Here is a 27844-nt window from a genome sequence, read left to right as displayed (position 1 = left end):
GAAGGCTGACAGTGAGAAATAAATAAACATAATAAATGAATGCTATTCATTGCTTACCAAAGGAAAACTGTAATGTCAAAAGCCTGTAAGAACATGGAAGAAGAAGAGCATCACATGAATAATTGCTTGACAATCTTAACTGGGGATGAGTATCAAGAACTTGCTCCAAGTTTTAGCATAAAAGCCATGACAGAGAGAGAGAAGAAGACTCAAGAGCATGGTGCTAAGAATCCTGAGGAGACACACACTATTCTTTCCCTATAAATCCTACATTGTTATGTAGAGAAAAAACACTAATATTTACAGGAGTAGAGCTAGGGAGGTCAGCTGTGGGCAGCAGGGAGCATAGTCTTGCCTGGCTAATAACTTCAATAAATACAGCAATACAAAATAGATACAAGAGAGGCAATCATGACCTGTCTAACCTCAGACACAACACTAGCTATAGAACAGTTTATAATACATAACATTTACATATATTTAGGTCACATAACCCCAAATATACTGTATGAGGAACATCTTTCTTGCTTTTCACTTACAGCATGACCTGTAGAACTTTGTAGCACTTTGAAATGTACATAACTGAGAAGGTGGCCTTTTTTATGTAATTACTTTTCCCAGAGGCATAGTCATTTTATCTAATTAAGTATTCTACATTATTATTTCACATTTCTGGCTATCATTATGCTATAGAGAACCATTTATTTTTGGTTTATGATGTGGATATGGTAGGGGGTTTCTACTTAGCTATGAAGTACCTACCCAGGCCTCAGACCAGCATTCAGGAGCACTAGGGAGACATCTCAGTTTGGCTCTAAGGATCAGGCTGTTGTTACAGAAAAGACGAATGAAACATCTATTTCAAAGCAAAAAGGCTCAACATATCTGCATCCATTTAGACTGTAGATAATAACTAGTATACCATTGTACAACCTAAAGATATTTACTGATATCAACTGAATATCAGGCCTGAAGGACCTCAGAGGTGAAAACAGAACAGTTATTCCAGTTAAAGACACATTAATTACTAAGCAATAGCCTTTCATTTTTAAACGTTATCATACATTTATATATGTGATATTTCAGTACCACATTTAAACACATGTGTTTTAAATATCTGGTTTTACTGTATGGATGTTTTCAACATTATTTGATAAAGTGTGCAGTAACATGACTCACAGCTTTGGAAATCCTGAACAATGTGGAAAGCTCCAGCAATGGGTGCTTTAAAAACACTGCATCACTTGGTCCTGCCATTTTAAATCAGAAAGAAAGGAAGACTCAACCTTGTGTAAAGCAGGCAATATTGAATAAGCTAAATATTTACACTATGCATGCTCTTTTTTCAATAACGATCGAGCAGTCTGTACTTTAATCCCTCCAAAAGTTGGTTGTTTAACTTCCACATAAACTTTTTACGACCTTTACAATTCACTTCACCTCTATGTGTGTGTGTGTGTGTGTGTGTGTGACAGAGATTTTGAGTGACAGCTTCCGACAGTGTTCATGACCGTCTGTGTTTGTGACCTTGTGAGTATGTGTTGTGCCCAAGGCTGACTAGATTTGTCGCTCACTAAATGATGACAGGGTCACAGTAGTACCGTAATGTTCGCACTATAAAGCGCACCTGAATATAAGCCGCAGCAGCTAAATTGAATGATGTGTACATATATAAGCCGCACTGGACTATAAGCCGCAGGTGTTTTAATGTTTAATTACCATATCTAAGGGTTCGTGCACAGAGGGGATTGTCGGGAAAGAGATGGCTGTTTGAGGAAGCTCCCATTTATTAACATTTCAACAAACAAGTTGCATATTTGCATAACGTATTCAAGTGTTACCATTTAGTGCAATAGTAGCTACAGAACATGTACTGTGCTGTGTAAACTGTACTGTATCACATAGCGTTTCAGACACACAAACTTTTCAACTTTCAAACTTAGGAGAGGTTACGTCTTCTTTGTGTTATAAGATAGGACTGGCAGGGTCAGTCAAACCTGGTCGTTATCCCGCGGAGCTCCTGTCCCGGTCCCTTGCGCTCTCTCGGCCCGGTGTCTACAGGGCTAGCCCGAGGATCCCCCGCTAGCATCCCCCGCTAGCATCCCCCGCTAGCAACAGGCCTTCAAAACAATGTTAGAGGCGCTCCTGAAACAGCGTCAAAACGGGTATATTTCCCGGGCTTTAATATACGCTTTGTTTCACTCGTTTGTTGTTTTGCTCCTCCGTGTTTTCAGAGCAAGTCGTCGGAGCTGTAAAATTCCATAGATTAGCCGCACCGTTAAGCCGCAGGGTCGAAAAATGGGAAAAAAGTCGCGGCTTATAGTCCGAAAATTACGGTAATGATACCTTTGAGACAGTGTAGCATCTTTTAATTATTTCTCACTCATTCAGTTTTTATTTAATTTGTCAGGTAGCAATGGATATGGTGCTAAGGGAAATCCTGAGCTCCTCTTTTACAAAGGAAATCAGTGAAGCAAAAATAATAACAATTTCAAAAGAACCATGACAGATTGTCCCTGGCTCTAACTAAAAGTCACTTTGCTTAGGTGTCTAATACTCACGCTACGCTGTATTGCTTTGTTCAAAAACAGAAGTGCTAAGGGAAGGCTTAGAGATGTATTAAAAGCTTTGAAACCACAAGCAAGTTGGACCTTGTGTTGAGACTTTGGATTGAGAGATTATGTTCCCAAAAACACTCAAAACAACAATAGTGAAAGCATTTTAGCATTTTCCTTTCTCTCTCTGCTTTATTTCTCAGTTTTAGTCTATGTAATGTTATTTCATGCATCAGATACCCACACAAAGAGAGTAGGAGTAGCAATGCCAATTTGTGTGTGTGTGTGTGTGTGTGTGTGTGTGTGTGTGTGTGTGTGTGTGTGTGTGTGTGTGTGTGTGTGTGTGTGTGTGTGTGTGTGTGTGTGTGTGTGTGTGTGTGTGTGTGTGTGTGTGTGTGTGTGTGTGTGTGTGTGTGTGTGTGTGTGTGTGTGTGTGTGTGTGTGTGTGTGCGCGCGCCACGTATTATGAACTAGTTCTGCTGGGCTTTGACAGATTACAGTGTTTACAAAAGTAGTTTGCTCCAACCACACACACACACACACACACACACACACACACACACACACACACACACACACACACACACACACACACACACACACACACACACACACACTTGGAGCATCAAGCTTAGCTGTCATATTGATTTGAACATGTTGCACACTCTGACAGACTGTCTGTAGGTTTATGTGGCATCTGTTTAACATTCTCACATTTACATTATATCAGCAGCGGAAATCTCCTCTCTCTATGAAGTTAGACTCTTAGAAACTTAAACACATTTCATTTTCTCAACTATCAACCAGGAATGTTGAAACCAAGACATTTTCGACAGGTCAGTAAGGATGAATTTATCCAAAAAGTGTCAGCAATCAATAATTGCAGTTGGAAAGACAAGAGGCAAAGTGACTGTATGTTCAAAATAGATCTGCTGTTGGTCAGCTAATCAAAGTTGCATTTGTCATTTTATTACATAATCTATTGACGCAAGTACTAATTAAGTATATTAATCTGTGTAGCAACTGCTCCTCATTCAGGTCAAACCAGCCACTTATTTCCAGGCAGATCTAGTTATACTGTATGCACATTGCAAAATGATGTATTCTGCTTATATGTAAAACACACCAAGCTAACTTTGAACTAATGATATGCTTGTTATCTTGTCATTCCACATATGTTTTGTTACAGCACCTCTAAGTAGCACCTTTCTGTGGTGATCAGCAATTTGGGTTTACACGCCAGGCCTATAGATCTATAATAGATTAAGCTAAATATATATATTCATGATACTGCTCTAATATTGAATTTGTATTAATTGGTTTGCTTTGACGAACAAATAGTGAAACTAATGCTTTTTGGACATTCAAAACTTCATGACCATCACTCTTTAGTTTTAGGTAAACACAAAAACAAATATAAAACCGAGAAACTTTTCACTCTGATCCGATACCATTGAAGTGCAAGTTCAGATCTCTGATGCATGTTTCATAAAAATAATTGGACACCAAAAGAATGCCTACCTTGATAATTGGTCAAATGCAACCAAGGACAAAACCAAAATAGTGATATCACGCTGGTCCTTATTTTACTAAATGTAAACAATATAATACATTTATTAAAGAATGTCACAAAAAAGCACAGTATAAATGTGATTTAACTCTCCTGTCCCTTTCCTTATACACACACACACACACACACACACACACACACCGTTCGTCCAGCTTCTCTATTGTCTCATTATTATCTTGCTAATAGTTCCCTGTAGATGTAAAGCTCTGCTGATCCAAGCAGCTGGAGAGATACCCGCATGTACTGACACACGCACACGCACACGCACACACACAAACGCACACGCACACGCACACGCACACGCACACACACACACACACACACACACACACACACACACACACACACACACACACACACACACACACTGAACCGTACCCTCCCAGGTAGAGAGTAAGATAATCCAGGACCATATGTTCCCAATGGTGCGAAAAAAGACACATTTAATAATTTGATACGCTGCCTCTCACTTTCATCGCACTCTCTCTTTCTCTCTCTCTTTCTCCAGCGCACACACACTCATGCTGACACGCACACACTCATATATGTAGATCCATTCTTCCAATACTGCTAATCCCTGTCAGTATTATATTTTAATATTCTAAGGAATCCAAACTTTATTGGCACATTTTAATCTTATATTTGTGCTGTTTTTGCTCATAATTTAAATACCAAATGCCATCATTGAAGTATGATTTTTTACATTCTCAAATTAAATTATGTTTAAAGTATTCATCTTTTATGCATTGGGCAGTAAGTCAATTAGATTTAAACATTTTAATAATAATAATAAAACAATTTATTTATATAGGCGCCTTTCAAGGCTCTCAAGGTCGCCGTACAAGAACAAAAAACCACCAGAAAATCAAGACAATATAATCAATAAGAACATAGGATGTGTGAACAGTAATGATCAGGGTAGATCGGCCAGTGTGAAGAGATATGTTTTGAGACATGATTTGAAAGTAGCGAGAAAGTCAATATTCTGGATGTCCGGTGGGAGGAAGTTCCAGAGGGGGGGGGGGGGGGGGGTGCAGAGCGGCTGAAGGCTCTGGACCCCATGTGGTTGAGCATAAAAAGGTGGTGTAGGGAGGTGGATGGAAGCAGAAGACCTAAGAGTGCTGGAGGGTGTGTTGATCTGCAGGAGGTCGGAGAGATACAGAGGAGTGAGGGTGAGCAGAATCTTTAAGTCCACACGGTATTTATTTTTAGTTTTGAAGTTGTACATTTTACAAACTGCCCTTGATAAGTTATACCATTAAAATATTGACAAGCAGACATGGGATATTTAGAACTCATTATTGTTGAATTGTAGGGAACTAAATGCTACTACTACTACTACTTGTTATTGCCATGACTGTTGACTATGACCAAACATACAACTTCCATAAACCCCCAAAAAGTAGGAAATATGGAAATATAAGGACCCTTGTCAGATTGACAAATGTTTTTGATGAGTTATGTTGTAACTATGTCTCTGTTGTTTATGGCAATAACAGTGCACCATTTGGAATTGTATTAAAACACTTTCCACTGTAATGTAACTCCCTCTCCCCTCACCTCTCAGGCTCTCCCTCTCTCAGATCAATGTACCAGTCTTGTAGTGACACTTGAAGTACTCTTATCTCTTCTCTGCAGACATGCTCAATCCTCGCTACCTCTCTCCTCTCCTCCCCTCTCCTCCTCTCGCCTCTCTTTTTCCTTCCAGTCTTGTCCTCTCCTTTTCCTTGCTCTGCACAAACTGTATCTCTCCACTCATTACATTGATGCTGATGATGGGTGCTCTCTAAACTTGAGCTAACAATGACATATGAGGTTGATGCTGCAGCTCATCCACAAGCACTCTGCAATGCTAACATTTTCACAAAAAGCCTCTTACGACTGCATTTCCCCCCCTTGTTTTCAGAGCCCTTTCTTTCTTTTTTTATCTCTCTCCTCTATATGCTGTCTTTCACACACACTGTTATTTTGTGAAAACCCTCCTCTCTAAACCTTACGGGTTTATCCATGATTATATTTGTAATAAAACCCTACATTATTCTTTATATGCAGAGTAGCTTCCATGACCTCAAGGCGGTGGCTGTAATGGTCTAAACTGCTTCTCAGTAGGGTAACAGAATAGCATTGCATTGCAGCTTATGGTGTCATTGCCATTTAGATGGCTATTTCAAGTCTGCCTCCAGCCGTTTCTCCTTTGTGTACAGTATACTCAGTCAAAGGGTACAGCATTACGGACAACTTTCCAAGCAAAGAGACATAAAAGAGAAAAACTATTTTCATATTTTTTGCTACATTTGACAGGAAAATATGTATGTTTTTCATTAATATTGATCAAATAGCGATTTTATTTATTAATCAACCTTACTTGGTTAGCTTAGTTGTTTGATTGAAAGGAATTGTACAATTTCTCATAATATTTACAATAAATAAAGTCAAACTTATGTCAAGAATTGATCTATACAGTATAGCCAAAACTGAAAAAAATATATGTGAGAGGCTCGTGCTACTTAAGCTAACCGCACTAAGTTACGCAGAAACGACAAGCTGACAAACACCATAAAGATCTGCAGCTCGAACGCAGCCTGTTGAACCAAATGTATTCCACTAAGGCACTTTCATTTATTAATACAACCTATTCATTTATTTATCAAGAATCAAGCACTGGTAGGCATCAGTGCTGCAAACGTACACAGCTTCGCCTTTTGGCTGTGTGGTCATTGGATATATGGTTATTTATTTCACTGTACACCACCAGGTGCTGGTACAGCTGTAGGACACCTGTGATGAAATAGAAAAAACATGCACCTTAATCTGGAAGAAACCTGTGTCCAGAGACAGTACAGAGACACTTTTCTGTCTGGAAGTTGTTTGTAAGATATTGCATGCAGCGGTTTGTGTATAATCACACCAGAGAAAAATCATCTCCAATAAGCATGATTAAGTATGGCTTTGCACTTCCTTCTCATGAATAAAATAAAGTGTATAGCCAACATGCGAGGTCCACCATTAATAATCCATTTAGGAATAGTAATCTCTACCAGTTACAAATGTACACAAAATATGAAATAAAACATCCTTTACCACAGGGATCACCAACTACATTTGTCTAAGGGCCAAAATTATTCCTTGAGGGGAGAGGGGGGTGCTAGTGGAGCACGCTCATGTACTGTCTAGTCGCCGGAGCCTTGTAGCTTAAAGCAGACTCTTCACGCTAACGAAGGATCACTTCTTCTTCAGGGCAGGGAAGGCTACGCAGTACGCAGGCTACTGTCCCGCAGCTGCTGCCTCTCTGTTGGACTCCGGTACTGCACATTGCTCACGAGACGGTGTAAACATTTTTTTTTTTAAAGTGGGGGACGAACGCACTAACCACTCCGCCAGCACCACAGCGCGTGCCGGATGAGAATGTCTGGCGTGCTGGATGAGAATGTCTGGCGTGCCAGATTTGGCCCGCGGGCCGCCAGTTGATGGTCACTGCTTTACCATATAAAGTTAAGATCTCTAAGTTACAGTTGAAATGTGTTGGAAGATTGATAATGATTTAGCAATATGGCTTTAGTATTTTTTAACTAACTACAGTGTAAATGTTGTCAAAAGTGAATATATCTGTCAAATAAGGATGTTGCTTTGATTATACGTCATACACGTGATGGTGCTGTTTGCTGTGCTTTGTGAAATTGGAGTGGATAGTTCTCCAGACAAATTATTTCAAAATGAGCCAATGACCAAAGAAAAGCAGATTTATATTTAGAGTGCAGCGCTTTACCAAATAAAAAGCCCTTAGCAGTTATCAGCACTTCAAAGATATCACACCTCGGCAGCTGCTTCACGGCACCTCCAGTGTTGTCGTTATTTGAATAACACTTGTTTGTTTGCAGATTCGTATATTTGTATCTCTTTTTTTGGAAATGTGTTTCCGTGATTAAAATATGGCAGAATAGAATATATTTATCTCCTATAATGTCTGAAAAGATTATAATACCGTTGACGGTGAGTTCACTTCATGCGATTTGAAAAATGTTTTTTCTTGTCACATTTAAGAAATGTGTATTCAGTTGAATTATCATGGTTGTTTTATTTGCAATAGCTGATTTATTCGCAGCACACAGGTCCTGGCGGTCTGGAACCGGGTTCCTTTCAGCCGGCAGAAGGTTTGCGTCAGGGTTTTTTTTGTTAACTGCAATCTGATTGGTTTAAAAATGTGTTTACCATGATGGCTTATTTTCCCACACACCCACACACAATGCAGTACACACGAACAAACACCTACACACACAGCATGGTGTCAGTGCTGTAGTCAGCAGGGGCTCATTTAGCCACTAAATGTTTGTGTGTGTGTGTGTGTGTGTGTGTGTGTGTGTGTGTGTGTGTGTGTGTGTGTGTGTGTGTGTGTGTGTGTGTGTGTGTGTGTGTGTGTGTGTGTGTGTGTGTGTGTGTGTGTGTGTGTGTGTGTGTGTGTGTGTGTGTGTGTGTGTGTGTGTGTGTGTGTGTGGCAAACTGTGTCATGGATTTTAAGGGCAGCAGGTCCTCCTCTTTGCAATCCCATGTGCCTCTCCTTACCATATCTCTAGCTACCTCTAAGGAACACCTTAATTGTAACTGACCTAAACTTTGGAACAGGCCTGTGAACTTTTTGCTGTCAATACTGTTGTTGACAACTGACCCACAACATCGTCATCCCCCCACCAACAGGGTACCCCTACTGTATCCTGCTGTTGTATACTGCTCTGCAATGTGGAGTTGTATTTTAATCCAGTGGTTTGTGAACTGTTGAGCAAGAAAATAATTCACTTTTGGTGACGAAAATGTTGTATTGTTTAGCAGGCACTCCCAAATTAGTCTCGGTTAAGGTATTTCCATATATAAGTAAAAGTCTACACTGTCTTTGTTGCGAGAGTGTTTTACAAGTATGTTTATTTATTCGAAACATGGATTAGCTATTTAATTCTTGGTTGGAGGGAATTAAAGATTGGAGATTAGTTATGGCTGCTTAGTTACATATAAGACACACACAGCTGTTGTGACAACCGAAGCAGTCTTTTATACGGACAATAGGACAATGATCATGGCTGCCATGATAGCACAAAGAGGCTGCTGTATGTACAGAGACATTCTGTAATGATATTGTCACAGAGGGAGATATTTGTTAAAGCCAGTCAGTTTTTTTAAGACAAATAATTACATTAAAACAAATATTCACACATATCATAATTGGAGTATATTGGTAGTACTTGTTGCTTTAGTGGTATTTGACGTATATAAAATGTGAGGAATGTATAGTTAAGTTTAAAGTCAGGGATAAGTGTCAACCTTGTTAACATGTATGGATGTTATGCAGTACATTATTTATCCAATTTATGTTTAAAAATGTGTAAATTCTTTCTTACTCTCTGTGGGACAAAGCCTCTTTATAATGACCTTTATCTGCACTGCACCTCTTCTCCAGTGTCTTCACTATTCTGTGCGCCCTACCTTGAGATGAGTAAAGAGTAAACTTCTTATCATGTGAAGGAAGATTTCAACAATAGAGAAAATGTAACCATGGGAACAGAACCACATCCACTACCTAGCAACATGTATAGTTTTGGATGTGCTGACCCGACTGCCTCTTCCCTTCCCTTTCTCTGTCAGCATCCCCCCCCCTCCCCCTCCCCCCTCCCCTCTGTTTCTCATCTTTGCTCTCTTTTTCCCCTGTCTCTCGATACTTTGGCAGGTTAATGCTCAGCTGTCTGGCTTTTACACATACACACACAACCACATGCACACACACCGCCTGAGGTGGTGTGTAACAGGGGATTTCAAGGGGGACAGCAGGATAGACAGTTTAATCTGAGAGGGAGGGAGGGATGGTGAGAAAGGAAGAGGGAGATTTAGAGAGAGCAGATGAGAGACGGGTGGGGATGGAGGTTATGATCAGGACATGTCTGTGAGAGAAACAGAGGAAGCGTAGGAAGGGGAAAAGTTTATTATGTGAGAGGAAGAGACTTTTGGAGATTCAGGGCAAACGTTTTGCTTTTGTAGACATTTTATTCAGCGTGGATCACAAAGCCACAGCATAGCAAGGCTCAAAGAAGAGTTGAATTATCCACTCACTTCCATTAATGCTGGAATGTAATCCTTTTGGACCCTAGAATCGGTGCCAGTGTGGTGATAACTAAATCTGAATGTTGAGTCAAAGCAATCTTTAACAAGAGAAAACAAGTTAAGGTTTATAGTTATGTTGTTGCTGTTTAGGTTGTAATTAAGTCCCTAGACACATAATGTGTCCACATGGCCTCAATTGTAACTGCTATGCTGACAACACTCAATTCTATTTAAACAACAAGCCCTCAGACACTCGAGCACCATACAAATTGACCCTTTGCTTGAATAATATTAAACCAAATCTGGTCAGCTGCTTGTTTAGTATGGTTCCTGTGGGCTTAAAGCTGTCACATGAACCCAGGTGCTGACCAGAAATGGAACCAAGACAACCTGAATAAATTAAATGTTGTTCCTCTTCCAAGCTCAACCTGGTGTGTTTTGTGTAGTGTGAAAGCACACAAATTAACCACATGATTTTATGATAACAGACATGTTATTTTGGCATGATTTCAAAGCCAAACCATCTGTATAAGGCCATCAACATGTTTGTTTCATCAGAAGCAAAAAAGCATTGCCCCAGGAGCAAGCCTTTTAAAAGCCAAATAACAGCCGATTATGGCCTGTGCTCCTAAACTGAGCAGATATGTTTGTTTTGTAGGTCTTTTTTATATCCATTTTTTTTTTTTTACTGATGTTTATTAACCATTATTGCTAACATTGTTTATGTATTGACAGCTTGAACTGTATAGTGTGTCCTAGGGTGATTTGTAAGGTCCATGTTTTTCAAGCCATCTGCTCAGGGGCCTCCTAGTGGTAAAAGGCCCTTTTGCACCAACCTAATATAGGAGAGTTTCTTATAGATCTGGTCATGCCTGAGTTTAATGTTTGACAGTGTGTGTGCATAAAGTTGTGTGTAATCTCATGGCTGATAGTGTGATGGTGAATACCCTCAACAACATATTTTATGCGTGTGGGTCTTTCTGACTGTCTCGTCTGTGTGTGTATGTGCGTGGGTGTAAATGTGCACAATTTGAGGTGCGTTTGTGTGCAAGTGCGTGCATTCAGGTGTGTTCATGTGTATTTGTCTTTGCAGATGTGGGCGTAGGCATATCCCAAGTTCTCTTGGGACAGTGCTGATTGACAGCTCTATCCCTGGTTGTCATGGTGATGATGATGGATGTGATTTGGGTTACCACGGAGACCGCTGTTTTGGCGTTCTATATGCATGCATAATACAGTTTTAGCATAAAGAGATTCTGTAGCTGACAGAGGGATAGAGAAAAGCAGACACTGAAAGGACTGGCTGACTTTGCTACTCTATTTAGTTGGCGTAACAAACAGGCTATAAACATGATGTGCTACTTGAAGATCACACATTAAATTGGATACATTACAAACAGTGGTTGGCCAAGATGAAGCCGACATGTAGATAGACAGAGCAGGTGGACAGTCAGGAAAAAAGAAAGGCAGGCAAGTTTTCAAAAACAGTGCACATCCTCGGATAAAGATGAAAGAGTCGGCACTGTGGGATTATAGAATTGTAACTATCCTCCACCTGTTGTGCTGAATTTTTAATGCCTTCATCTGCAGTTATCCAGAAGTAAAAAAAACACTTTTTAAAATGAAAGCTTAGAAAAAGATTCAACCCTGTGGGTTCATCGAGGCATTACTGGATTGTAGTTTCCAAAAGAAAATGATACAAGCAGTTCTCAGGGCTATAGTTGTGTTAACGCGCCAAGAAACAAAAACAGGCTTTATTTGGGCTCTTTTCAATTATTCAGTTTTCTCTTTTTCAAAATGTGAAGGGCTAGTGAGAGGTGTTGGGTATATAGGTTTTGCTTCTATGTTTGCCACATTTTTTATTGTTGTAGCAGTTTCATTGCCAGCGTGTACAGAATATAACATGCAGTAACAGGGTGTCTGCGGGGTCTTAAAAAGTATTAAAAGTTGATAAATCAATTTAGCGAAGATTAAGGCTATTAAAAAGTATTAAACAGCATTTTCCAATATATTACATTTTGTAGCTTGTTTTCAATAAGTATATAAATATATATAAATTGTCCAAAGAGGTTGTATTCTAAAGTTTGCCTGAATGTAATCATTCAGGTATATGTATTCAGGTAGGTGTGTAGTGTGATTCTGTGTAGTTTATTTATGGCATCCCGTTGACTTCATCTGAACAGGACATGCACGCTCACTGCTTGATAGCGCGCGAAGGTCCGTTTACGCCGGTTGTTAAACAACATCGTTTTGGGGAAATGCAAGTTTGCGTCCAAATGGTTGGAAGATAAGGAGGAAGGACAATCAATACTGTGTATTAGGGCTGTGCAATTAATCGTATTTTAATCTCGATTACGATTTTGGCTTGCAACGATTACGAAAACAATGTAATCGAAATAAAACGATTATTATTTTTATTAAAAAAAAAAAAATTTAAATTAAAAAAAATTTTCATTTTTTTTTTTCAGTTGAATTATACTTGAAGTTCAGGGTAATCAACTGTTAAAAACATACTGTTCACATTTTTTTTTCAATATATGGATGTTTTCAAAGTAAATGGATAATCGTTTTTAATAATCGTGATATCAATTATTGACCAAAATAATCGTGATTATGATTTTTGCCATAATCGCACAGCCCTACTGTGTATAGTAAATGTGAAGTAAAGTGTGTCGCCAATGTAACCGGTTAAAACTCGAAGTGGCGATGAGGTCTTAAAATGTATGGAAAGGGTCTTAAAAAAGGTCTTAAAAGGTATTACATTTGACTTCAGGATTCCTGCATATACTCTGAGTAACTGCACATTGCAAATAATAAGCCAGTATATATATATATATATATATATATATATATATATGTATGTTTTACAAAGGCATATTTGCACCCAACACGTGGGTACAACTCATGTGGTCCATGCAAACACAGGCATGTTTCAGTGGAGATTGTATGCTTACTATGGTTACTTTCCACCACTGAATGAAAATTGATGAAATGCCTTTACTCCATACTGACATGAATTTAGTCATTCATATTCATTTTCATGCATCAACAACTCACACACAAACACATACACAAACACGTACACACACAGTTTATATCATAGCTACCACACACGCTGACACACTCCCTGTGGAGACACCTCTACACATGAATGATTTGCTTGTTTAGTGTGGCCCCAGGACAACTGTTTAGTTAACTATGCATGTATAGAAACTAACACACATGCACTTTATTCATTATAAAGTTACCCACATAAGTAAATAGACATATGTCCGTCTGGCCCTATTTCTTCGTAAAAACCTGCACATTTATGCATTTGCAAACAAACATACAGTTACAGGTACAGTAAGTGACACTTTTCAACTATACATCCACAGATATATCCACTCAAACACAACACACACATCCTCCGTATGGTGCTGGTTTGTGTATTAGTAGTCTACATGCATGCTGGCTCATTCACATTGTAACAGGCAATCAGGCTGTTCACCTATGCATGACTTGGGAGATACACACCCTTTATCAAACACACATTATTTGACATACAAATACAATTATCTGTGTTTATAAGACAAAGACACTATCACACATAATCACAATTATACTCACGGGTCACAGGAATGCTTCCGTTTAGTGCACACAGATACACATGATAGACCCTGCTAATGAAAAGCACATTGTATCAAAGCAAAACTCACATGCGCACAAATACAATATTCTTGTTTAAATGCATACAATCAAGCGAAACCAGACAATAAGAAAAACATTTCAATAAGCATGAACAAAATAGTTTCTATTTATTCACTGCTTCACCTACATTACCTAAGTTACTGATTTTGACTCCAAATGAACCTTAATTAATTCTGCTCTTTATTTTATCTGTGTAATATTTGAAATGTATAGAGGTAACACTATGCAGCATAAAATGTTGGAGAACATTTTGACAAAAAATAAACATTATTTTTGATTACATAAATAAATACAACATTTTCTGTTCCTAGAATAGAATAGAATATATCTTTATTGTCATCATACAAAGTACAACGACATTTATTTGGCAACTCTCACTGCCCCTTTGCATATTTTAATGGTCTACAGGCTGTGCACACATCTGAATGTATTTCCTCCTCATGGTCGTTGGTAGTCAAAGCCATTTATGTCACATGGACCCTTATTAACGTGACACGAAAAGTATTATTGGCTCTTTACTTCCCAGAATCATTAGAATGCCTGACATTGTGCAGTTTAAGTCATGTGAAAAATGTAAAATAATGCATTACAGGGTTAAATTGTACAGCCAAATCTATTAGAAATGTTATACTGACTTGGTCAATCCAACTGGGATGTTGTGCAACCTTCATGAAAGATTATATTATGTTAAACAATGTAGCCCTGAATTGAGAGATGTGCTAGTTTTTAAATGTTGCAGAGTGTAAAACCGACATTGACCAGATTCAATAGTGTACTTGAAAAAGTAAGTGAGATAAGTCATGCACTGTGAAGGTTGTAGAGGAATGTTGTGAGCATTACAGCAACTTTAAAATGTTGAAATGGTTTGCAAAATGTCCAGATTTCAGGTTTGAAAACTCAAAGCTCCCCAGGCGATGCATGTTTTAAACACAAAAAGACACGCATTGAATAAGATATTAGAAAGTGTGTTGCATAGCATTTCTCCCAGAGGAGCACTTAGGCTCATGAATAATTCAAGCACACACTAACTCACAGAAACTCACGAATATACGCTACACACCAACAGACATGCACAGTTACACATGCTCACACACACACACACCCACACATACATCTTGGTTTAAGGCAGTTCCTGTATTGATTTCTGAGTATTTAAAAGGGCCAGAAATGGACGTTTCCTAGAATACGGATAAATGATTGTTGGAGTGACTATTTGTTGATGAAAAAAGAGATAGGGAACTGCAGAACAGTATGTAAACATATGATTTTACTTGTGTACCCCCTTGGCAGTGATAAGCAGGGAACAGTCATACCAGCAACCACAATGAGTAACAACTGATAGTCAGAAGGTGAGGGGTGTGAGGAAAAACTGAACCCTAACCCCATAAAGGTTCTTACTAAGCACTTTTATGTATTTATTTAGCATTTATTTAGCATGTAATACTAATCTTACCTGCATGCCGATTTTAAACAAAGCAAACCTTGGTCCTTTTAGCCAGATGATTTTAACTTACTTACCAGATCTTTTACCAGATGTTATTACAGGAGTTTTTAAACAGATTTTTAAAAGAAAACACTTACCCGAGAGCCCGTGCACCACGCTGCCACCAAAACCCTAACCCCATAAAGGAACATGGGAAATCCATGTTCTTCAAACTGCAGTAGATAGAAACTTTCCAGCACTTTCTTCTGTTGAACTTCAATCATTGTGTCAGCCTTCGACCGTGTTTCCTGCAATATATTTGCTATATTGTATTATTATTCCCAAAACTTAACCCAAAATGAGATTCTTCTCAATATTCTCATTTTGGAGGGTTTTCTTTCAGCACTATCCTTGAAATGCATTTTTCCTCAGCTATCAATCCTTATAAGCCTGCACACAATCTCCCTCACACACAAATCATAAAACTAAAATCTCTCCATTTCACTGTGTGATATTATCTGAAATTTCGTATCGCTAAATGGCTCCATCTGTCTTTCTCCTCTCCTGTCTCTGTCCGCATCGCAGCTTTATCCATCTACATCTCTACCTCTGTCCTTGGTGTTCATATTTCCACACCTCTCTCTTTATCTCACCATTGTTCTCGCACGTCCTCTCAATCGCTGTCTTGATCCAACTCCATCCAATATTCATCCATCTTCCTTCCCATCCCATTCTTTTCCATCGCTTTCTTCCCGTGCTTCTGTGGTGTCTTCTAATTGGTTTTCTTTCCTTCCAGCAAGTCGGGTCTTCGTTAAATCATCTGTCATCATCTCGGTTTGGTCTGTCATCTGTCTTTCCCTCTGCTAACATCTGTCTCACCTTCCCTCTCACTCAGTGTCTCTGTCTGACTCTCTCTCTTAAGTCTTTATCAGTAGTCATCAGAATTTTATGACGGTTGGATGATAGATCCCGCTTCTAAAACTGTGACTTACTGCATCCGTTTAGATGGGCAGTTCTAAAAAGCTCTATAGTGTCTGCTGTTAACACTTTTGAATGGTTCTTCAAGATTATGGATGGGCAAAGTGTAACTATCTATTATTTTCTATGTAGCCCGTCATACCAGGCAGTTCTTAAATGTCTCTCGTTATGTGTACCTACCTTTCATTAGTAAATGACTTTATTGGCGTCATTGCAAAAGTAGTTTATGAAAGCTTTTTCCAAGTGTAGCAGCTGTACTGAACATCAAGGCCTATCATACCTTTTCATTTTTCAAATTACAAAGTGGACATCAGAAAAAAACATGACACCATTTTATGTGTCTGTTATTTTAATTCTCTTTTTTTACCTGTCAGGATGAATCATATTTATTCATGAAGCTCTTCAAAAGGCGGTTTATAATATTGCTTAAAAAAGCAACAAAACACATAAACACAGATGAAAGCATCACAAAAGCATCACAAATACCTATTTGATTTGCTGTCACTCTTGTTCTGTAACTTTCTATTTTCACAAATGAAACACTAATTGGATAAGTCTCAAAGTCATCGTTGATTCTGCACTTTCCCCCTCTATTTTATTTCAGTCTCTTTTTATCTTCTTTGATCAGTTTTCTTCTATTGTTTAGTTTTGTGAAATGTGTCTTTCTTGCATAAAAGTAAACATCTATGGGGTATAGATTGCATATTCTCTGGAAGTCAGCCCTTAACTATCAATTCCTTTCTTTGGCGTACATGTCAATGGTAGTCAGAGGGTATGTAACATTTCCGTCAACATATTTAATGCTATTGCTGATAACAAGGTTATTGCTGCATTAAAGGTCCCCTATTATACTGTTTTTCATCAATATATTACAGGTCTCAGATATATACAAAACATGTCTCTGAAGCGTTTGGCTTGAAATACCAAACAGATCATTGCAGCATCCCATAATCCCCTCTGTTTCAGCCCTGTTTCCAAAGTGCTGATTCTCTGTCTGTTACTTTAGATGAAAATAAGGAGCCACTCCCCACGTCCCTCTGAGAGATATTTGATTAAAAATAACACAATGGTGCTCTAGGAGGAGATTCAGGTGATAAGGTGGGGCGGGTGTTACCTTGGTTGGTTATTGGCTAATGTTACACAAGCCAACAAATCGTTATGACATCATAAAGTGGCCAAAATCTGATCAGCTCATTTTCAGACAGGTTTTTATATAAATGGATCAGGACAAAAAGTGAGTGAATCTTTTTTCCTGAAACTTTCAGAATCTCAGAGGGGACACATGTTTTTGTATACAAGACGTGAACAAGTGGATTTTGCATAATAGGTCCCCTTTAACTTTGATAACATTTTAAGATAAAACACATTGTGCAATGTGATCTTTTGCATAATTTCCTATTCAGTATCAGACTAAATGTAAATATGTACCTTTGTGCTGTTTAACTCTTACACCTCTTTATCATGTGCTGTATTTATTTTCATGTACATGCCCAAGTATTGATTAGTGAAAGCAAAAGGATCATCTATACATGGAGAAGGACTGATGGTTTGTACGTGTGAACAGCTAGCTGACTTTCTTAGTGATATTGATCAGCATGTCTATAAATTGATTATGAAGGGTCAAATGTCAACACGGTATAGACTTGTATCTAGGGTTGCAAAGGGGCGGAAACTTAAGCTGGAGAATTTTGGAAATATTCGATGCAAAATTAAACAAAAAACATGACATTTCAAGAGATTTTTTTTAATTTAAATGTTCTTTTTTTAAGTAGAACAGAACAAGTTTTAATTATTTTATTGAACAATTATTTGTTTCATTGAAGAACGAAAACAGGAATGTTGAGTTAAATATTACTCATCCCCCCCAACCCCACCACAAAAAAAAAGTCCAATGTTAAATGAAAAGAGCCCCTCTCCCTCCAAAAGTCCCATTAAACATGCAAATCTTCCTTCAAGCAATCCTCTGCATTTTTTACCCTTTCAGTCAATGGGCTCTTCCTGGGCCTCATCAACATCCAACTCTGAGTCTTCCTCTTCAGTGTCACTGTCCAGCCTTGTTGAGGATGGCTCTGTGTCAGGCTCAAAGAGCCATAGGTTTGCCCGAATGCCAACCAGTTTTTCCACTCTCACATTTGTGAGCCTGTTGCGAACCTTTGTGTGGTCTCAATAGCCATGCAGTAAGCAGTGTGCTATGGCATGGATATTCAAGTGTACTTGAATGGTATCTGTTTGTTTTAGTCAAGATTATGCTAAAATATACTTTCCCCAACTATATTTAAGTTCCCTATGAAGAGCCAACCTTCAATTTTGAAAATTCCCAGTTTATTCCCATAAATTCCCGTTAATTCCCGTTAATTCCCATGGAAAGTTTCCATCTTTGAAAATTCCCGGAATTTTGCAACCCTACTTGTATCTGACTGTATGGTTTTGGTTGATGTGGTCCAGGCAGTTTTCCTTTACCTTTACAGACCAAAGATGGCATGTCAGAAATTATTTGGAATTCTAAGTCGTGTCTCTAAAGCACTTTTGAGAGACTGTCATCACTAGAGACGGGGCATTTTGCTATCAAAGTCTTTGTGACAGTACCTTATTATTGTGACGACACTTGGTGACAGTAATCTAATGATTCCATTTGTAAAAAGACGCATCTGTCGTCTTTGCTTATTTTTTATCATTTTATGTCTCTCTTCCTTAATGTCTTCTATAATAGAAAAACGTTCTTACTTTAAACTGAGTTTTTTTTTTACCTCACACTAAGTGTTTTTCACCATAGCTTTATGTATGTGTCCTTGAGGCCAAGCGTAGATGATTATCCTCCCTCATAAAAGCTCTTATGTTGTTTAGAAGCATTTAGAAATCCTATTCCCTGATATTATTGGCTTATATGTATCATATCAGTGGCCAGTTGCTGACTTATATTACTCAACTGCATTCATGTGTTCACGGCAGCCTTTTTAAATATCACATCCCACTATAACTCTAATGCCATCACTGCCACCCACCACCCAAAACTCGGCCTTATGGGATTCAAGCATTGCAATTGTTGTCTTGTCAAGCTCAAAGTATATGTTTTACTACATTTAATTCTGTACAATTATATTTTTGGGGAGATTAATCATTTCATGAAGTAAATGTCTCTGACTGCATTACTCTCCTTTGCAATGGGCAGGAACATCGCTCACTATACTGTGATATACTGAAAGGTGTTTGCTAACAGCAGATCTCCTTAGCTACAGTGTAGTTTTTCAAATGTGGTTGTGTGTCTGCTGAGTCTGTGTGCTGTCTATGTTTAATACAAACGTACAAATACCCTTGCAGGCCGTACAGGAGAAGGTAGGATTGAAAAGGAAAAAGGAGCAGGATAGACAAGAGTAGAATGTATTTCGTCAGGCTGCGATGCGTTAAATTCTCAGTATGCAGCTATTCGTTTAAGATGTCAGGGATGACATTTAACCGACACCAACACCCATGGCCTCTCTCTAACTCCGTCTCACACACACAAATGATAGCACAGTCAAAATAGCACACACTTACACCAAATCAGGGACACAGGTGAACACACACATCCAGACACACCCACTCTCAGAGAATAAAAGACAAGGAGACTAGGCAGGTAAAAGAACGAGAGGTAATTCCTATAAATCACAACCTAAAGAGTTTGTTGTTACAGTGGACAATTTAGAAAATCTCTTTAATGACCAAATGAAAAAAACAGGGACACTACTGCCATCTATCTCAATACTGCTGTGGAAAAAATGTTGTATTAGTGGATGAAGCTGCCAATCTAAAGCCATAGGGTCTTTGCTGCTCAAATGTTCCTGAGCAAAAGAAAAAGTATGAATCCCTAGTAGCTCCAGGGATGCAGTGATATACTGTAGTCTATCCTGGCATCTGACAAGGCAAGTGAGCAGCATTTCTCCAGTAGGATAAACACCATTACCCTAACTTTATTGCTGGTACCTGCCAAAAATATATATTGCCGTTTGCAAACTATCATCAGTGGGTGGTGCAGAGGTCAAATAAGCCTATACCAATCATAGGGTGAGCAGTTCGATACTACCCATTGCCGTCAAAGTGTCCTTTGGCAAAATGCTTAACCCTTATGTTGGCATGTCTACGTAATTGAAGTACTTTTTGATAATTGTGTCAGCTAATTAATCTGTAAGCAATATTAAAAGATTGTATCACCATATGACATCATTTGGGGGGGTAAGCAGAAACATAATTTCATAACAGGAGTCATATTATATCTTAAAGTATCTGTTACAGTCATGCAGATACTGTAAGATAAATAATCACGAGAGAGATCAATCAATCAAAACAACGCCTGCTCTCATGTCTCTCTCTGGTGAACTACCATTAAATCACTCTTCTGCCCTAATTGGTCTAAATGTTGGGCTGTTAGTTGACTGGCAGAGAGCATCTGTTCTTTGATTTGTGGACAGATGGTGGGAGGACCTGAAGGTCAGCATGGTTACTAGTAGTGTGCATGTGTGTGTGTGTGCACCCTCAACTCTCTGACTATTTATCTAAAATGAAATGCTGGCAAGCAGAAGAGAGCAGCCAACATGTTTTTAACAAGGTTTAAAAGAGTGATAGAAAAATATGATGGCAATATGCTAGAGAAAGACTGAGTAATAGGAACGGCACATAAAAAGGACTGGATTTGAAGTTGCTAAATCAAAGTTACAAGGGCAGCTACACAGATTAGTCATATGAATGTGGGTAATTGTCTGCTTTAAGTGTGGTCTGACACACCTCACTTTTATGAGTTTTTGAAAAAAAAACGAGGCGGCAAAGCAAGCAAGACACAAAACAGTTGATACCTGAATAGCTGAGGACAGATGTAAAACCCGACAATAAAACAGCTTTATGAGCAACCACTGAATTGAATCCACATCTAAGTGACCCTCTCAAAAAATGTATCAACCTTCACAAATCTGTTATTTATGAAAGGGTTGCAACAATAAAATGAAGAGATGAAAACTTGTACTTGTGAAAAAAGATCTCACATATAATAACTTATTCCAAATCCAGATGGGTTTACATTTGGCGAAAAGGAGAATGCCTTCCGCCCACATGTCTGCTGCATGGTCGAATAGCAGCCAAGGAATATGAGACCATTTTAGAATACCAGATGGTGCAAACACTGTTCTCTTGATGCTTCATTTCCCATACACACTTTAAAATCAACAAAATAATAATCTCCTGAAAAGCTAGATTATGTCCAATGTTTTACGTGAAAACTCTTACAGTAATCTAGTGCATGCTACCCTGGAAGAATAGTTCGATATCCATTTCACCCAGTTCAGGACTGAAGCATGTGTGAAGGCAAAAAAAAGAAATGACAAGTTAAGTTGGCAGACAAATTCAAAACATTCCATTATACCATAAAAGCTCAAACTTTAGTTGTGAATGTACTACACATGCCTGATGCCTCCATGGAGACTGTATTTCTGAAGAAAACCCCAGCATAAGTCATATCAGCATAAAACTCAAAACTACAAATGAATGTCAAAGCAACAAAGCCCTTCGGGGGCTATTGGAATTATGAGTTGTCCATTGAACGTGACAGACCAAATAGCGATACTTGTTAAGGGACACAACATCTCACAGGGAGGAGGCTGCAGTGGCCCAACAAGCCTTAGACCTTGACACAAGCGACATCTTTTTATTTCCTGTTTTCTAAAGACAGTCCATGGAGGTTTCTTTTCACGAGTGTAAGGGATGAAGAACCCAAACGAGAACAAAAGAGGGGAGGCAGTCATGAAGAACTGAAGGCAAGCCTTACTACATTAAATCTGGTACAAAAGAAGCAAAAATTGCAGGCAACAATAAACAAGGGAAAGTAACAAAAAGAAAAAGGAGACAAACCAGGATGACAATAGGAATATTCCAGATTTAGGAAAGTTGGGAAGCTGAACCACTGCAGCAAAGATAATCACGGTAGGAACCATCAACAGGTACAATGACGATAGACTGGACACTGAACACTTAAACATACAGGCCTATATCAATAATAATAATACAGCTGGACAGGGCAGGTACAGACAAAAGGGAAGCAATGAGAACACACACAGGTGGAAATCAGGGTAGGGCGAACAATTATTAAGGTGGGAAAAACAGAAAGACACAAAGAGAACAATCATTTCAAAATAAAACAAGAAACAAGATCACAATAGTTTATTTTAAGCATGACTTTATTTTGTTCCAGACTTTAACCATGTCGATCTTTGAAACAAAGAAGAACTTTCCCTGACTGAGATATTGTATCAACCCTTAGCCATAGTTTTTTGGGATCAGAACATGTGTTGCTGACACTGACAAATGATGTTGTCCTTACCAATGGGGTCTGTTGATCAGTAAACACTTACATGTGTTTGGCCTGCAGGCATTTGCGTGTCTAATATGAAGGACTCGGTTCTCCAAAGGGATGGCAAGCTCTTATGGCCAAAGACTGTAGAGCATACAACCACTCCATGGGTTATATGTATAGCTTTTCCATGGTATTCACTGCAGCTGATAGCAATATTAGTTCGCAAGTCTGATAGATCTGTCTATAAGATACTTATTTATGCATCCATAACTTTTACTTGTGCATTCTGGCATGACTGTATGGTGAAAGTCACATTGAGGCCACAAGGGAAATGGCATCTTCAGTGCATTCAGGCAGCATGGCACACTGCAGCGGCAGAGGAAGGTGGATGAGTGCCCAATAACTACTCTGACCAGGACATGTATTATAAATAAATGCTGGATCATTTGTATGCACATGTTTACAGTTCTTCCCCCTGTCCTTCCATTTATTCATGGCGGGTAAACTGAGGTGTTAAAGGTATGGAGGGAGTGATGAGGGAGAAATAGGGACAGCTATATATATATTCAGCTTCACAGCATATGGGGGGCAAGGGGTGATGGATGGGTGGGTGGATGTAGATAAGAGAGCAGGAGGGATGGATGGATACAGCCTGAAGAGAGGGGAGAGGAGAGGATGATGTAGATGGCCCATAATCCTTAGAGGTTGACAGCACACTGGGTCTCCTGTGATTGAAGTCTGTGTGTGTGTGTGTGTGTGTGTGTGTGTGTGTGTGTGTGTGTGTGTGTGTGTGTGTGTGTGTGTGTGTGTGTGTGTGTGTGTGTGTGTGTGTGTGTGTGTGTGTGTGTGTGTGTGTGTGTGTGTGTGTGTGTGTGTGTGTGTGTGTGTGTGTGTGTGTGTGTGTGTGTGTGTGTGTGTGTGTGTGTGTGTGTGTGTGTAAATCTGATAGTGATAGTGATCTGCCTATCAAAGTGATGCAGGAAAGGAATGGAGTTATGGGACAGAAGGAAAAGGAAGCGGGGGATGAAATGGCGAGTGGAAAAAAGAGAGGATAGAAAGAGATGAGGCCAGGAAAACCATTAAACATAAAATCAATCAGCAGAAAGAGAGAGAGAGAGGGGGGGGGGGGGGAGACCAGGCGAGTGAAATCCAGAGAGTAAGATCTTACAGAAAGACACAGCAAAACGGAGAAGGATAAAGAAGGAATCCTCAGATGACTGCGATATTGATGACAGCACAGTGGGGAAGAGGGGATGAACGGATGCAGAGAGGGGAGGCAGGATAAGGAGGCTAAGAACGGGTGATCAAAGCACCCCAGGCCATGAGAGAGTAGGGGAGAGGGAGGGTGAGACGAGGATAGTTAGGAAGGGGGAATGGTGAGGCAGTAAAGGATAAAGAGGAAAAGAACAGGAAGCAGGGAGGGGAGAACAGGGGGGAGAGGAGGATAACAAAAAAGAGAGACTAGTAGAGGAGGATATGTGCCTTTTTACTTAAAACAATGATCTTGATGCAGAAAAGGGTGGTGGAGGGGTCTAGTGAGCAGACACCAGTAGAGAAAAAAAGAATTAGTGCTACAACAACAACAGCAAGTACAGAGTGGGAGAGAGGGAGGGAAAAAGGGCAACACTGGCTTACTGATGTGATAAGAAATGAAGGCAACATGGTCAACAGTGGGTGTTTCTCAATCGCGAGTAAAGCTGCTTCAGAGCCACTATTTCAAGCATACTACGTCATCGAGTGCCGCCGAAGTACTGTTCCAATCTCCAGCATACTTGGAAATCTACCGAGCCCGGCGTACTCCGTTTGGAGTAATATCGAGGCTGCACATGAGTAGACTCCGCGGTCTTAAAATCCCCACAATGCTTTGCGCACGGACCAATTTCCCCAAATCTGTGGCGGAAGATGTAAGGCAGGGCCTCTCATATGACGCACACCTGCACACTTGCTAGCGTGTTCCACACTTCGTTTTCCGAATGCCAGGAAGTATTCTTGACTCGCTTCTGAAGCAAGATGCTCGGCAGACATGTGCTACCAAGCAAGCGTACTCGCGATTGAGAAACACCCAGTAACTCTCTCCCTCTTCCTTTCACACATACAGTCAAACTCACGCTAACATATAGCATCCACCTCCACACACACACACTCTCCTCCTCCTGTGGGTCAGTGCACTGGGGCATGAGCGTGAGTCCAGCCTCCCAAGGTTTAAATAAGAGCAGAAAACAGGATGCATACAGTGTATCCACACAGCAGGGCCCTTACTGTACTTATATATTTACCCTTTGTAGTCATGTATCTAATGTTCTAGTATTTTTCACATGTGATACATTATCCCCTATTAAGTGGTTCAAACAAGGTGACATGGCGTTTGTCGCTGTTGTGTTGAAATCTCAAGAAATCATTTTAATTAAGATGAGTATCAATGTCAAACTTAAAAACTAACCCAAAGTGAGGTGCAGAGATTAATATTTAAAGATACATCTATTTACTGTGGATTGATTTTCCAATAAAAAATGTGCTTTTATGTAATACATTACCCAAATCCATATTCCAGTATTTTGAATATAGGCAAGGCACTCATCTATAAATTCAACCCTGACTGAACAGGGTTATTCACCAAATATCAGCCACTTCATAATCAATCATCTTGTGTTGATTTGATAAGACATGTCATTCATGTTTTGTCTCACTTTGATGCCAAAGTTCATTCATACATTGGCTATGCTTCATTGACCCCAGTGCTCCGTAGTCACCCACAGATTATGTTAATGCTTATTGGATTTAAAAATGTCCACTAGGAGCTGATCAGACTTGTATTTAATGAAAATCCATTCCTTCAATCAATTCAAAGGATGTAGTTTTCCAAAATGTAGATCATTCATCCATTACATTATGTTTAAGTGACATTATGTTTGTAATATTACTGAAAAGGAAACAACACATAACTCCTGCAGTAAACATAAAAAATGGAAATGATGCTCCCAGAAAATGATGTGATCTAGACGGTAATGTTTAACAGTGTCACGCAGATGTGCCGTTATGATTGATGGAGCAGGAGCGAGCGATATCCAGCATCAGCAGGTGCAACATGCAGAGTTGACTGGTTCCATGTCATGTCTGATTCACACACATTTAGCAGAAGGTAATCAGGGTTGGCTATAGGTATGAGAACTTCTCCCCCCTCCCCCTGCGAACACCCAGCAAATGTCACTTTTTATTAGAGCAGATGCTCCTGAAGCGGTCTCTGCACAGCCCTTGCGTTCCAAGATGACACACAACAGAATACGCGAGGATCCTAATTGCATCATGTGTCATCACAAATTATCACATGGAGTCCTCACATGGCTTTCAGGTTTTTCTCCACATCAGTATTCAAGTCGGTTTATTTTAAAGTAATGATAACAAATAGTTGTATGCCGTAGGTCACATTAATGAAGGTTTTTAGTGAGACAAAATCAGAGAACATCATGGATGGAAACTCTTAATGTCACAACATCATAATGTCAAGCTCTCCAAAGGTCCACTGCACATAAGAGCGCTTCTTACAGTCAGTAATTCCTTATTTCACAAGTGAATTTCCTCTTCTTTAATAAGAGCCACACCTCAGTTCGCCTTGAGGTCGTTCCACCCGTCAGTCAAGTGTCACCAGCTCATCAATTAACTGGAGGCCTGGAAGAGATGTGTGCAAGTATCTGTGAGTGTGTGTGTGTGTGTGTATGTGTGTGCACCGGTATGTGTGTACATCCTGGTGTCATGATATGCCTGTGACAGCTGTCATCCTGCAAGCAGCCCTCTCTCCCATGCTGCGAACATACACACACACACACACACACACACACACACACACACACACACACACACACACACACACACACACCACTGGATCATTTCTCTCATGTGACTGTGATGGGGTCTCAGCAGGGCTTGGTTCAGGGTGTCGGGTCATTTACACAAATCTCCTTAACTGTCTAGCTGGGGAATGAATGTCTCTCTGGATAACTGAAGGGTCTCTCTGTGAGTGCCTGCCTGCCTGCCTGCCTGTCTATCGAACTGACTCATATGCCTTTATGATCCTTTTTGAATGAATGAATTGTTTTGTTGCTGAATAAACAATGCCTTTCTCTACCTTATTTTCATTACATCAGCACCTGTCGTTTGGCACAATGCACGTCTTGTCACCAGTCCTTGTCAACACATTTGGACTCGAGCATCATTCACGCTCAGATTAAAATAAATGAAAGGCATGTTTTGTTCCTAACGCCATGCTCTGATCTATTGAAAAAAGACTCTTGGTCTTTCGTAAAACTGATTTCAAACCAATTATTTTGTTCCATTCCGTTTAATGTACCAGTTTATACCAAACCTGTGCCTATTTCAATCTGGTTTTATATTTTTTGTTTCACTCTAGTTCTGTTTCTCCCTGTTTGTTCCTATTTATGTTCACCCTGTTTATCCTCTATGTATTTCCTGTCTCTACTCAGTGCACTCTGTTCCGTCTGATTTTTTATATATTTTCTAATGTGTTTACCATTTATTTGTTTTGGTAATTGTATGTTGCTTGATGTGAATCTTGGACCACAGATTTCTCATGACCCCTCCTTTGGGTGGAGTCTGGCATGGTCCCTCCCTTATCTCTGTCATCTGTACATGCATTCCCAAAACCCGCCCGGGTGAGGATGTGCATGTATACCTGACAGCAACCTGGCTACGCTCTTATAAAGGATGTGTCTTTTTCACCTTATCAGTGAGTGCAGTTTAAGGACAACACACGTGGTGGTTCTCTGTCTTCTCTAAATACCGATGATATCAACATGTGATGTGTTGCAGAGCATTATAAATCACATGTCATCCCAAATTGCACTCACTGGTATGTAGGAAAATACAGGTTTGCTCTAAGAGTGTGTAACATACAGTATTGCCTCTTTTATGTATAACTATAAATTATACCGGTATAATTTATACTATGTTTCCAGTTGAACTTTTACACTCTCAGAGAACAAATGTTCAACATTGTATCTTTTATCACTGGGGCAGTGGATCTTAGGCTGGGCTCAATTCACTTTTGATGAAAACAGGCATCCTCTGTTTTTAAAGGATGTTTTGTGAAGTGAATTGAGCACAGCCCTCTTTAATATTTGCCACACAGCAAATGTCCCAGTGGCAAAAGGTCCAATGTTGTATTTTTTTCTCTAAGTGGGTGTATTTGTATAAATTATATGTGTATAATTTAT

General features: G+C 39.4%; 1 protein-coding gene across 1 annotated transcript in view; it reads left to right on the top strand.

Moving 5' to 3' along the window:
* LOC117478245 (CUB and sushi domain-containing protein 3-like) overlaps positions 1 to 27844 on the top strand; it is a 336058-nt gene that overhangs the window by 143172 nt on the left and 165042 nt on the right. The gene's annotated exons all lie outside the window — the stretch shown is intronic.

Source organism: Trematomus bernacchii, unplaced genomic scaffold (genome assembly GCF_902827165.1).
Source record: "Trematomus bernacchii unplaced genomic scaffold, fTreBer1.1, whole genome shotgun sequence".
Lineage (NCBI taxonomy): Eukaryota > Metazoa > Chordata > Actinopteri > Perciformes > Nototheniidae > Trematomus > Trematomus bernacchii.
This window is presented reverse-complemented; position numbering and strand designations above follow the sequence as displayed.